Here is a 14,615-nt window from a genome sequence, read left to right as displayed (position 1 = left end):
CCGCGGAAGCCCTGCAGCAATCGCCGGAGAAGGAGGCCGCCCCTGACGACGCCACTGCTACCAGGAGCCTCGCCGTCGTCTACAACCTCGTCGAGCATACTGCCAACCCTAGCTGGAGCCACCGTAAGCCCTCCGACCCCCTACCTGCGCCGCCGGCGAGCTTCTCTCTCGTCGTCGACGACGACACGCATGAGCCGTTAGATCGCGTTCTAATCCAACGCCCCCTGTTGATCCATACCGCTTCGGCGTTAAGCGTCGCTGACGGGTGGAGCCCACTGTCAGGCGGCCCGCGCGTGCACGGATGCGTGGTGGGCTGGCCTTGGGCCGTTTTTAAACGTTTGGGCCCAGTTAGTTTTCCCGCCAGCCTTTTTAATTCAAAATTCGTTTAATAAATTTAGTTTGAATTCAACACTGAACCCAACTTTGAAATTACCTAGAATCTGTTTGGCTTGGCCAAATTTAACAAACTTTATATTTTTGGAAAGCTAGTAAAAAGATCTATAACTTGACACTGGTCTCACCTTGAGATCTGTTGTAGAATTAATGTGACAAAAAGATCAAGCCAAAGACTTTTGCTTATTCAACTAATTCCTAAAAATCAACCAAAATAGATATTAAGTTAATTCCAACTCCTATAGCTCACATTTGACTTACACTAATTGTTTCTGCAAGAAAATGGTGTGGTCACTTTGCATGATCATGCCCTAGTTTAATTGATGGACAATAAAGCTAATTTAGTTAGGTGATATTGTCCAAAACTATTATGTAGATCTTATGAAGTATTTGTACTTCATTTAAATATTGTCTCAAATGAATTCATGTGATGTTTGCACCCCTGGTACAAACCCTCCTGTATGAACATTTGGAGATTTAAATCATTTATAGATTTATTAAAGGGTATGAGGTGGTCTACCTCATTTAAATTATTTTCTTCAATAATAATAATGAATGGTTGACTTGGATCAACATAAGTTCATGTATTATTGATTGAAGAATTAAATCTTAAGAAGCTTTCAATGAGAGGAAATTATTCCTCAAGAACCATATGGAATTTACTTGTCACATATGAATAAGGGGAAATTATTTTCCTCAAGTCACTCAACCAATGCACCTACTTATTTCATGTGTGTGCTTAGCATAGCTTGTGTGAAGTAATGATGTGCTTAGTCTAGCTTTGAGATTGTTTAGTGATTATACTTCATATTCAAATTTAGACGCTAGCACCGGAGACTACCAAGAGGAAGAAGGATTCTACCCCGAAGAAGAAGGAGAAAACCTAGAGAACTATCAAGGCAAGATAATACTCTTGCAAAGTGCAAAGCTCTCCTTGAGCAAGGCACCATGATTCTTACCTTTCTTCATACAAGCCTATCTTACATTTACACTACACAAGTTGTACTGGTTGTGTTTTTCAAAGGATAGAATAAAATTGGTATAGAGAACAAGACTACTAGATGAGTAAAGATAGTAAAGCAATGTAGCACCCCTCATGATTAGTGCTAGTGCTAAAGTACTAAAACTTGACTAGTTTAGATGGGAACATGTGAATGGTTGAATTTGAAACCTTGGAATGATGAAGCATTCCATTGAATGATTTGAGGAGGTTATGAACCAGAGAAGATGGTGATTTTTGATGAAAACCTGATATTGGTTTGAATGCGATACCTTTCCAATTTTTGAGTACCCCCACAATACCTGATTATGGGTAGGGCTTAACTGGAAGTTTATAGATCTTAGTATGGGTTCCCTCTGAACACACATCATAGGGGTTATGCCGAGGCTGCCTCCGTTGTTGAGAAATGATGTGAATTGAGGTGAAATTGTACGGCCAAGCCCTCGTGCGCTCCCTGTGTTAACGGTTGGTTTTCACTCGGGAGGCCAAGCTCATAGGGAGAGGTGCTCATACTAGGATGTGTAAGTGAAAGGTTATGGTTGATGATCCGCGTATTGTGTTACGGTGACTCGGAGTTATTCCGACGGATGAAATCAAATGTTGTGGCACAAGTGTGCAACCTCTCGCAGAGTGTAAATCTATTCGAATAGCCGTGTCCACTAGCTACTGACTGGCTGGAAGGGCCATACAGTTTCCTATGTCAGAATTTTAAAAACCTTAGTGAATGTGAATGGTGACTTGGTGACTCGTTTGGAACTATACCAATGTTGTGGGAATGACACTAATGTTCCCACTCAAGTTAGTTAGCACATGATCCAAGCTTGTGAACTAAAATGTGGCTTATGCAAGTGAAAATAGAGTTTAGCACCTTTAGTTGGCATTTTTACATGAGTATTAGTTTGCAAGTACTTGAAGTACTTACGGCTTTGTCCCTGGCTATTCAAATGGCGAGAGTACGATGATGAACAGAACTATCACGAGGATGACCAGTCAGGACGCCTACGACAACTAGGGGTTTCTAACGTCAAATGTTGGCCTGTGGACTAGAGAGTCCATTACTATTATGGTTCCGCTATGTATGAACTTGTGTATGTATGTTGATTGAAAGATCAACTATTTGTGTAAGATGAATCATGTGATTCAAGATTGTAAGACATTATGGCTTGTAATAAATAATGACTGTGATATTTGACTATTATGCCTCGCAACAACATTATCCTGGGATTGCGATGAATGACATAATAGGCATCTGGACTTAAAAATCCGGGTGTTGACACCCTTCCGCCTACTTAAAGCCTTCGTCGCGAAACCCCCAGTACCGAGAGCCACGATATGGAAAACCTTACTGAGACGCCGCCGCCGCCAATCCCATCTCGGGGGATTCTGGAGATCACCTCTGGCACCCTGTCGGAGAGGGGAATCATCTCCCGGAGGACTCTTCACCGCCATGGTCGCCTCCGGAGTGATGAGTGAGTAGTTCACCCCTGGACTATGGGTCCATAGCAGTAGCTAGATGGTTGTCTTCTCCTCATGTGCTTCATTGTCGGATCTTGTGAGCTGCCTAACATGATCAAGATCATCTATCTCGTAATTCTATATGTTGTGTTTGTCGGGATCCGATGGATAGAGAATACTATGTTATGTTGATTATCAATCTATTACCTATGTGTTGTTTATGATCTTGCATGCTCTCCGTTATTAGTAGAGGCTCGGCCAAGTTTTTGCTCTTAACTCCAAGAGGGAGTATTTATGCTCGATAGTGGGTTCATGCCTCCATTAAATCTGGGACAAGTGACTGTAAAGTTCTAAGGTTGTGGATGTGTCGTTGCCACTAGGGATAAAACATTGATGCTATGTCCGAGGATGTAGTTATTGATTACATTACGCACCATACTTAATGCAATTGTCTCTGTTGTTTTGCAACTTAATACCGGAAGGGGTTCGGATGATAACCCGAAGGTGGACTTTTAGGAATAGATGCATGCCGGATAGCGGTCTATGTACTTTGTCGTAATGCCCAATTAAATCTCACAATATTCATCATATCATGTATGTGCATTGTCATGCTCTCTCTATTTGTCAATTGCCCGACTGTAATTTGTTCACCCAACATGCTATTTATCTTATGGGAGAGACACCTCTAGTGAACTGTGGATCCCGGTCCATTCTTTACATCTGAAATACAAATCTGCTGCAATACTTGTTCTCTACTGTTTTCTTGCAAACAATCATCATCCACACTATACATATAATCCTTTGTTACAGCAAGCCGGTGAGATTGACAACCTCACTGTTTCGTTGGGGCAAAGTACTTTGGTTGTGTTGTGCAGGTTCCACGTTGGCGCCGGAATCCCCGGTGTTGCGCCGCACTACATCTCGCCGCCATCAACCTTCAACGTGCTTCTTGGCTCCTCCTGGTTCGATAAACCTTGGTTTCTTTCTCGAGGGAAAACTTGCCGCCGTACGCATCACACCTTCCTCTTGGGGTTCCCAACGGACGCGTGATGTACGCGCATCGTGCACATGTGCATACCGGAGGATGAAGATGAAGATATTCTTGAATCCCTATTTGAAATCATGTCTTGATCCATAGAGTGTTCGGTTTCCTCTACATTGTTAGTCAACAAAAAAACTAGAGGAAATAGAAGCATTTTGATTATGGGAGCAAGACAAGGCAAGCATATCATCATGAGATCTATGTAAGCAATTTACACATGATATGCAAGGACTATCAACACAAGCATGTAGATTATTTTTAGTGCTATATGTGTTCAAGTCCAAAGAGGAAACATTACAATGGGATATAGATGAAGAATAATCACTATTGAGCACAATATCAACATTGCAATTTTCCTCACCATTCACCATATCATTACCTCGTGTCTTTCTACACGTTGGTGAAGTGGAAGAAGATGAGAACACATCACGGCCGGAGGTGGAAGCAACTTGGAGCTCTTCATGATGTGAAGGGGAAGGGAGCTCCTCGGAGACACCACCGACCAAATGAGAAATGGATCCACCAAACATTTCCTTAAACTTGATCCACATCTCATGAGACGACTTTCGCTTTATATATATCAAGAACCTACGAAAATCTGGTCTCAAGGAGAATAAAAGCTCATTAGATACTTGAGCTTCAAGATGTAAGCTTTTCTCATCCTCTAAGATAGATTTTGAGGATCCATCGGAGGAGAAAAACCTACATCAAGAAATCGCTCTATATTTGGACACAAGGACCGAAGATTACAAAGCAAGCAATTTCTCCACAAAAGATAATTTGTGCCATTAAAGATAATTGTGTCATTGTGCACTATATTACTAGCCGACATCTTTACTCTCAAGGCGGTGAAGCCTTAAACAAGGAGAGACCTTGCTCTGATACCAATTGAAAGATCGAGATGTCGCCTAGAGGGGGGGTGAGTAGGCAATTAAAAACTCTTACGGATTTGTCTTGTAAGAATGCGGAATTAAAATAACGTTTGGATTACAAGCACAAACCCTAAATATGCTAAGCTCAACTAAGTGTAACAATAACAACCAGAGCTAGGTAAGATAGGCACAAGATATATGTAGCACAAGTGATAGGAAGATATATTTACTTCAAGCATGATGGCTATCACAAGGAAAGAGAGCTCGGGCATAGAAATAACCAAGGCACGCGGAGACGAGGATGTATTCTCGTGTTCCCTTCCTTTGCAAGAAGGTACGTCACGTTTGGAGGAGTGGAGGTCCCACGAAGGATTCCCCAACGCCACGAAGGCTCACCCTATTCTCCGAGCCACGCCCACGAAGGATAATGGCCCTTTCCTTATGATTAGCTTTTCCTCCACTCCGGAGATGGAAAGTTCCACAACCACTTCACAAGCTCCACGAAGGAGAAACCCGGGCCCCTTCACAATCTTCCACGAAGAGATCACCGGGACACCGACCAAGCCAACTAGGAGGTCTCCCTCCAAGAGTAACAAGCTCACGGTATCTCACTCGAACTAATCATGGTGGAGAGCTCAACACTATGCAATGATGCAAAGCAAGAACACTAGAGGTGTCCAAGTCCTTCACACTCAAATCCCACCCAAGCAACAGATGCTAGGATGAGATTGGAGAGGAAGAACAATGGGGAAAGTCAACAAAACACTCCAAGATCTAGATCCAAAGGGTTCCCCTCACTTAGAGGAGAAATTGATTGGTGGGGATTGTAGATCTAGATCTCCTCTCTCAAATCCTCAAGAATGGGCAAGTATCATTGGAGGAATCAAGAGGGGAAGGTAGTTCTTCGAATAGCAACAATGGAGGTGAAGAAAGGGGAAGAACTCACTCAGCTCAAGGTGGAAGAAGGCTATTTATAGCGAGGGAGAGAAAATAACCATTGGGGGAAAAAGAACAGTTAAAATCGCAGGAAAAACAAGCTCAGCCGGTGCACAGGCCGGCTGACCGGATGCTGGGCCGAGGAGGCCGGCCAGCAGTCCGGCCCAGCCGGGCAACCGACCGGACGGGAGGGTGGGCCGCTGATGTCTACGCACGCTTCTATTCCTGTAGACAGTGTTGGGCCTCCAAGAGCAGAGGTTTGTAGAACAGCAGCAAGTTTCCCTTAAGTGAATCACCCAAGGTTTATCGAACTCAGGGAGGTAGAGGTCAAAGATATCCCTCTCAAGCAACCCTGCAATTACGATACAAGAAGTATCTTGTGTCCCCAACACACCTAATACACTTGTCAGATGTATAGGTGCACTAGTTCGGCGAAGAGATAGTAAGATGCAAGTGATATGGATGAATATGAGTGGTAATAACAATCTGAAATAAATATGGCAGCAAGTAAACATGCAAGTAGAACAAGAAATAAACGGTGATTCAATATTTGGAAACAAGGCCTAGGGATCATACTTTCACTAGTGGACACTCTCAACAATGATCACATAAATAAATAACTTCTCTTCACTTGTGCTACTTTCTCACACTCTCTTGTTGGATAACAAACACCATTCATTGTGTAGGGCTATAAAAGCACACCTCAAGCCGGAGTAAACAAGCTCCACAACCTCCGGAGTTCATATTTAAGTAACCTCTAGTGCATAATAGACCGTTGCAATTTAGACCGAGTACTAACATAGCATACACACTGTCAACAATAGCTATGAAAGGGGGAATAGATCGCATCAATACTATCATAGTAATAGTTAACTTCATAATCTACAAGAGATTACAATCATAACCTACGCCAAGTACTACATGATGCACACACTGTCAACATTACATCATGGAGGAGGAATAGACAACTTTAATAACATCACTAGAGTAGCACATAGATTAATAGTGATACAAAGCTCATGATCACATAAAGATCACCACATAGCTACCGGTAGAGCCCTCAGCCTCGGGGGAGAACTACTCCCTCCTCATCATGGGAGACAGCGATGGCGATGAAGATGGCGGTGGTGTCGATGGAGATGACTCCGGGGCACTCCCGTCCCGGCGGCGTGCCGGAACAGAGACTTCTGTCCCCCGAAACGGAGTTTCGCGATGGCGGCGGCGTCCCTAGAGTCTTTTTGGAGTTTCGTCAATTGGTGTCGGGTTTTTAGGTCACGAGGGATAATATAGGCGAAGAGGCGGCGCGAGGGGGTGCCTTGGGGGCCCACCCCATAGGCGCGCTTCCTCTAGGCCGTGCCAGCCTATGGTTTGGAGGGCCTCGGCCTCCTCTCCGACTCCCCTTCGGTGTTCTGGTCCTTCTCGGTGAAATAGGATGTTTGGCTTTTGTTTCGTCGAATTCCGAGAATATTGCCCGAACAGCCTTTCTGGAACCAAAAAAAGCAGAAAACAGGAACTGGCACTTTGGTATCTTGTTAATAGGTTAGTTCCGGAAAATGCATAAAAACATTATAAAGTGTGAGCAAAACACGTAGGTATTGTCATAAAACTAGCATGGAACATCAGAAATTATAGATACGTTGGAGACGTATCAAGCATCCCCAGCTTAGTTCCTACTCGCCTCGAGTAGGTAAACGATAAAAATAATAATTTCTGAAGTGACATGCTACTAACATAATCTTGATCATACTATTGTAAAGCATATGAGATGAATGAAGTGATTCAAAGCAATGGTAAAGATAATGACTTAACAACTGAATCATATAGCAAAGACTTTTCATGAATAGTACTTTCAAGACAAGCATCAATAAGACTTGCATAGGAGTTAACTCATAAAGCAATAAATTCTTAGTAGAAGGTTTTGAAGCAACACAAAGGAAGAGATAAGTTTCAGCAGCTGCTTTCAACTTCAACATGTATATCTCATGGATAATTGTCAACACAAAGTAATATGATGAATGCAAATAAGCAAATATGTAGGAATCAATGCACACGATTGACACAAAGTGTTTGCTTCTAAGATAGAAAGAAGTAGGTAACCCGACTCAACATAAAGTAAAAGAAGGACCTTCGCATGGGAAGCATGGATTACTATTTTTGTGCTAGAGCTTTTTATTTTGAAAACATAGAAACAATTTTGTCAACGGTAGTAATAACTCATATGTGTTATGCATAAGACATCCTATAAGTTGCAAGCCTCATGCATAGAATACAATAGTGCTCGCACCTTGTCCTAATTTCAGCTTGGATTTACATGGATTATCATTGCATAACATATGTTTCAACTAAGTGTCACAAAGGGGTACCTCTATGCGCTGTATAGAGGTCCAAGGAGATAGATCGCATTTGATTTCTCGCTTTGATAGGTCTCAACTAAGGACATCCATACCGTGACAACATAGACAACAGATAATGGACTCCTCTTTAATGCATAAGCATTCAACAACAGATAATATTCTCATAAGAGATTGAGGATTAATGTCCAAATCCGAAACTTCCATCGTGGATACATGGCTTTAGTTAGGGCCATGTTCTTCTCTAACAATATGCATACTCAAACCATTTGATCATGATAAATCACCTTACTTCAGACAAGACTAACATGCATAGCAACTCACATGATATTCAACAAAGGTGTAATAGTTGATGGCGTCCCTGAAACATGGTTACCGCTAACAAGCAACTTATAAGAAATAAGATACATAAGCTATATATTCTTTACCACAATAGTTTTTAGCTACTTTCCCATGAGCTATGTATTGCATAGACAGGAATGAATTTTTTTAAAGGTTGCACGCTAGCAATTTACTTGAAATGGCAGTAAAATACCACATATAGGTAGTTATGGTGGACACAAATGGCATAGGTTTTGGCTCAAGGTTTTGATGCACGAGAGCATTCCCTCTCAGTACAAGGCTTTGGCTAGCAAGGTTGTTTGAAACAAACACAAGTATGAACCGGCATAAAGAAAACTTACATAAGAATATATTGCAAGCATTATAAGACTCTACACTATCTTCCTTGTTTTTCAAACACTTCACCAGTAAAATATCTAGACTTCGTGAGAGACTAATAATGCAAACCAAGTTTCAACAAGCTCTACAGAATTCTCCACTAATAGGTGCAAAGTACATGATGCAAGAGCTTAAACATGATCTATTTGAGCAAAACAATTGCCAAGTATCAAATTATTCAAGACAATATGAAGCAGTTCCTGTTTTGAATCAAAAAAATTATCTTGAACAAGATGCCGAAGTACCGGAAAATGCTTCATATTATCTTGAATAATTTGATACTTGGAAATTGTTGTGCTCAAATAGATCATGTTTAAGCTCTTGCATCATGTACTTTGTACCTATTAATGAAGAACTACCATAGAGCTTGTTGAAATTTGGTTTGCATGATTGGTATCTCTAAAGTCTAGATATTTTCTCGGTGAAGTGTTTGAACAACAAGGAGATAGTGTAGAGTCTTATAATGCTTGCAATATGTTCTTATGTAAGTTTTGCTGTACCTGTTCATACTTGTGTTTGCTTCAAACAACCTTGCTAGCCAAAGCCTTGTACTGAGAGGGAATACTTCTCGTGCATCCAAATCCTTGAGCCAAAAACTATGCCATTTGTGTCCACCATACGTACCTACTACATGGTATTTCTCTGCCATTCCAAAGTAAATTACTTGAGTGCTACCTTTAAAAAAAATTCATTCCTTGTCTTTGCAATACATAGCTCATGGGAAAATAGCCTTAAAAACTATTGTGGTATTGAATATGTAGCTTATGTGTCTTATTTCTTATAAGTTGCTTGTTGAGCGGTAACCATGTTTCTGGGGACGCCATCAACTATTACACCTTTGTTGAATATCATGTGAGTTGCTATGCATGTTCGTCTTGTCTCAAGTAAGGGTGATTTATCATGATCAAATGGTTTGAGTATGCATATTGTTAGAGAAGAACATTGGGCCGCTAACTAAAGCCATGAATCATGGTGGAAGTTTCAGTTTGGACATTAATCCTCAAATCTCTTATGAGAATATTATCTGTTGTTGAATGCTTAAGCATTAAAAGAGGAGTCCATTACATGTTGTCTATGTTGTCCCGGTATGGATGTCCTAAGTTGAGATCTATCAAAAACGAGAAATCAAATGCGATCTATCTCCTTGGACCTTTGTACTGAGCGACATAGAGGTACCCCTTTGTGACACTTGGTTGAAACATATGTTATGCAATGATAATCCATGAAAATCCAAGCTAATTAGGACAAGGTGCGAGCACTATTGGTACTCTATGCATGAGGCTTGCAACTTATAGACATCTTATGCATAACACATATGAATTATTACTACCGTTGACAAAAAAAATTCTATGTTTTCAAACTGAAAAGCTCTAGCACAAAAACAGTAATCCATGCTTCCCTCTGCGAAGGGCCCATTCTTTTACTTTATGTTGAGTCAGTTTACCTACTTCTTTCTATCTTAGGAGCAAACACTTGTGTTAACTGTGTGCATTGATTCCTACATACTTGATTATTTGCATTCATCATATTACTTTGTGTTGACAATTATCCATGAGATATATCCATGAGATAAACATGTTGAAGTTGAAAGCAACTGCTGAAACTTATATCTTCCTTTGTGTTGCTTCAAAGCTTTCTACTAAGAATTTATTGCTTTATGAGTTAACTCCTATGCAAGTCTTACTGATGCTTGTCTTGAAAGTACTATTCATGAAAAGTCTTTGTTATATGATTCAGTTGTTTAAGTCATTGTCTTTACCATTGCTTCGAATCACTTCATTCATCTCATATGCTTTACAATAGTATTGATCAAGATTATGATAGCATGTCACTTCAGAAATTATCCGTGTTATCGTTTACCTACTCGAGGGCGAGTAGGAACTAAGCTTGGGGATGCTTGATACGTCCCAAACGTATCTATAATTTCTTATGGTCCATGCTAGTTTTATGATAATACTCACATGTTTTATACACACTTTACATCATTATTATGCATTTTCCGGCACTAACCTATTAACAAGATGCCGAAGCGCCGGTTCCTGTTTTGTGTTGTTTTTGGTTTCAGAAATCCTACACAGAAAATATTCTCGGAATTGGACGAAACAAACGCCCAAGGTCTTATTTTTCCACGGAGCTTCCAGAAGACCGGAGAGGATACGAAGTGGGGCCACGAGGCGCCCTAACCATAGGGCAGCACGGCCAGCATGGGGCCCGTGCCGGCCTATGGTGTGGGGCCCCGTGCCTCTCCCGACTCTGCCCTTCCGCCTACTTATACTCTCCTTCGCGAAAACCCTATTACCGAGAGCCACGATACGGAAAAAGTTCCGCAGACGCCGCCGCCAATCCCATCTCGGGGATTCAGAGATCACCTCCGCACCCTCGCCGGGAGAGGGGAATCATCTCCCGGAGGACTCTACATCACCATGATCGCCTCCGGACTGATGTGTGAGTAGTTCATCCCTGGACTATGGGTCCATAGCAGTAGCTAGATGGTTGTATTCTCCTCTTGTGCTATCATGTTAGATCTTGTGAGCTGCCTATCATGATCAAGATCATCTATTTGTAATGCTACATGTTGTTTTTGTTGGGATCCGATGAATATGGAATACAATGTCAAGTTGATTATTGATCTATCATACATGTGTTGTTTATGTTCTTGCATGCTCTCCGTTGCTAGTAGAGGCTGTTGCCAAGTTGATACTTTTGACTGCAAGAGGGAGTATTTATGCTCGATAGTGGGTTCATGCCTCCATTGAATCTAGGACAGTGACAGAAAGTTCTAAGGTTGTGGATGTGCTGTTGCCACTAGGGATAAAACATCAATGCTTTGTCTAAGGATATTTGTGTTGATTACATTACGCACCATACTTAATGCAATTGTCTCGTTGTTTGCAACTTAATACCGGAAGGGGTGCGGATGCTAACCCGAAGGTGGACTTTTTAGGCATAGATGCATGCTGGATAGCGGTCTATGTACTTTGTCGTAATGCCCTGATTAAATCTCATATTAGTCATCGTGATATGTATGTGCATGATAACCCACAAGTATAGGGGATCGCAACAGTCTTCGAGGGAAGTAAAACCCAAATTTATTGATTCGACACAAGGGGAGGTAAAGAATACTTGTAAGCCTTAACAACTGAGTTGTCAATTCAGCTGCACCTGGAAAAGCACTAGTAACAGGGTGTTGTGAAAGTAGCAAGTAATATGAGAGCAGTAGTAACGATGAACACGACAGACAGTAATAGTAACACGGAGGCAATGACACCGTAAAATAGTTGATACTACTTCCAATGACATATAGAACGAGTATATGATGATGAAAATGGACCGGGGTTCCCAGCTATCTACACTAGTGGTAACTCTCCAATAACAAGTGTTGGGTGAACAAATTACAGCTTGGGAAATTGATAGGATTGAAATAGCATTAAGACAGTAACATCAAGATTATTAATCATGTAGGCATGTTTTCCATATATAGTCATACGTGCTTGCAATGAGAAACTTGTACAACATCTTTTGTCCTACCAGCCAGTGGCAGCCGGGCCTCTAGGAATCTACTCGGAAATTAAGGTACTCCTTTAATAGAGCACCGGAGCAAAGCATTAACACTTGGTGAAAACATGTGATCCTCATACCTACGCCTTCCCTCCAGCTTATCCTGCTTGCCGTCACTCGGGGCCTCGGGTTCCGGATATAGACATGTGCAAACAACTTGTAGATACAATCTAAGCAATAAGTATAGAGCTTAAATCTAAGATCATGCCACTCGGGCCCTAGTGACAAGCATTAAACACAACAAGATTGCATCAACAATAACTTCACAAACTTTATAGATAGACTAATCATAATGTAACAATCCATCGGATCCCGACAAATACATCACCGATTACATCAGATGAATCTCAATCATGTAAGGCAGCTCATGAGATCATTGTATTGAAGTACATGGGGGAGAGAATACCAACTACCTACAGCCTAGAACTCGTAGTCCATGGGGGAACTACTCACGGAGCATGATGGAGGCGGTGGCGTCGATGGAGATGGCTTCCGGGGCACTTCCCCGTCCCGGCAGGGTGCCTGGAACGCAGACTTCGTCCCCCGAATTGGAGTTTCGCGATGGTGGCGGCGCCCCTGGAGTCTTTCTGGAGTTTCGTCAATTGGTATCGCCGTTTTAGGTCAGGACGGCTTAAATAGGCGAAGAGGCGGAGTCGGAGAGGCCACGGGGCCTCCTCACACTAGGGGGGGCGCCCCCCCTTGGGCCGCGCCGCCCACATGTGTGGGGCCCCCAGGGCACCCCTCTGGTCCCACTCTGGCTTTCTGGAAGCTTCCGGGAAAAATAAGGTTCTGGGCGTTGATTTCGTCCAATTCCGAGAATATTGCCCGAACAGCCTTTCTGGGGAACCAAAAACAACGAAAATAGTGAACCGGCACTTCGGCATCTTGTTAATAGGTTAGTTCCGGAAAATGCATAAAAACATTATAAAGTGCAAGCAAAACATGTAAGTATTGTCATAAAACAAGCATGGAACATCAGAAATTATAGTTACGTTGGAGACGGATCAGTGCATTGTTATGCCCTCTCTATTTGTCAATTGCCCAACTGTAATTTGCACCCAACATGCTATTTCTTATTGGAGAGACACCACTAGTGAACTGTGGACCCCGGTCCATTCTTTTACATCTGAAATACAATCTACTGCAAACTCTGTTATTTGTTGTTCTTCGCAAACAAACATCATTTTCCACACCATACGTTTAATCCTTTGTTAACAGCAAGACGGTGAGATTGACAACCTCACTGTTAAGTTGGGGCAAAGTATTTTGATTGTGTTGTGCAGGTTCCACGTTGGCGCCGGAATCCCTGGTGTTGCGCCGCACTACACTCCTCCGCCAACAACCTTCACGTGGCCTTCATCTCCTACTGGTTCGATAATTTTGGTTTCTTACTGAGGGAAAACTTGCTGCTGTACGCATCACACCTTCCTCTTGGGGTTCCCAACAGACGTGTGTCTCCGTGCCATCAACGTATCATCCGCGCAGGAGGCCCGAAGGCAGAGCAGGCCGCGCCTGGGAGAAGGAGGCCCAGCAGGGGCAACGCCCGGTTGGGCCGAGCCAACCGCCAGGCATGGCCGGCGCCAGCCGGCACCTGGGCCGGACTGGGCCGGATGCGCCTCAATAAGAGGCCCGGCTGGCATCAGTGCCAGCCCCGGTGCGGACCGGGTGGGCCGGCGGCTGGGCCGGTCAGGCCGGTCGGTTGGCTGGCCCTTCTCTTTCTTTTTATTTTCTTTCTGTTCCCCTTTTTCCTTTTTCTTTAATAACGAATGCTCCCGAACTCCGAATTGAATGAAACCAGTTTTGTTTGAAAGATAACAACAAATGCTATCCTATAGAAAGTGAAAACACAAGAATCTGTAGGAGGGGATTTTATCATGAATATAAAAGGTAGAACCTTATATCATGAATAACCGGTAAAATCACCCAACCTTGAAAATGCCATAGAGGAGTCATACGAACTCCGTTTTCAATAAACTTGGGCTTGTTGTAAAGCTAGCAAAAAGCTCAAGAACTTCATACAGAGAAAAAACAAGAAGCAATAGGGATATGCAAAGTATGCAAAGGATTGAGCTCCCTAAGACGATGTGATCAAGTTACCCAACCGAAAGCCCCTCTTGATAGTGCGGCTATCTATCCTATAATCCGGTCTCCCATCAACCACCTTGAGACCGGTAAAAGGAAAACCTATCAAGGCCATAACTTTGTCTTGCGCATCCCGCTTGATCTTGATGATAACTCTTCAAGCTCCACTCAAGCCGGAATGCCTCACTTGATAAATGTTGCTTCGT

Source organism: Lolium rigidum, chromosome 2 (genome assembly GCF_022539505.1).
Source record: "Lolium rigidum isolate FL_2022 chromosome 2, APGP_CSIRO_Lrig_0.1, whole genome shotgun sequence".
Lineage (NCBI taxonomy): Eukaryota > Viridiplantae > Streptophyta > Magnoliopsida > Poales > Poaceae > Lolium > Lolium rigidum.
This window is presented reverse-complemented; position numbering follows the sequence as displayed.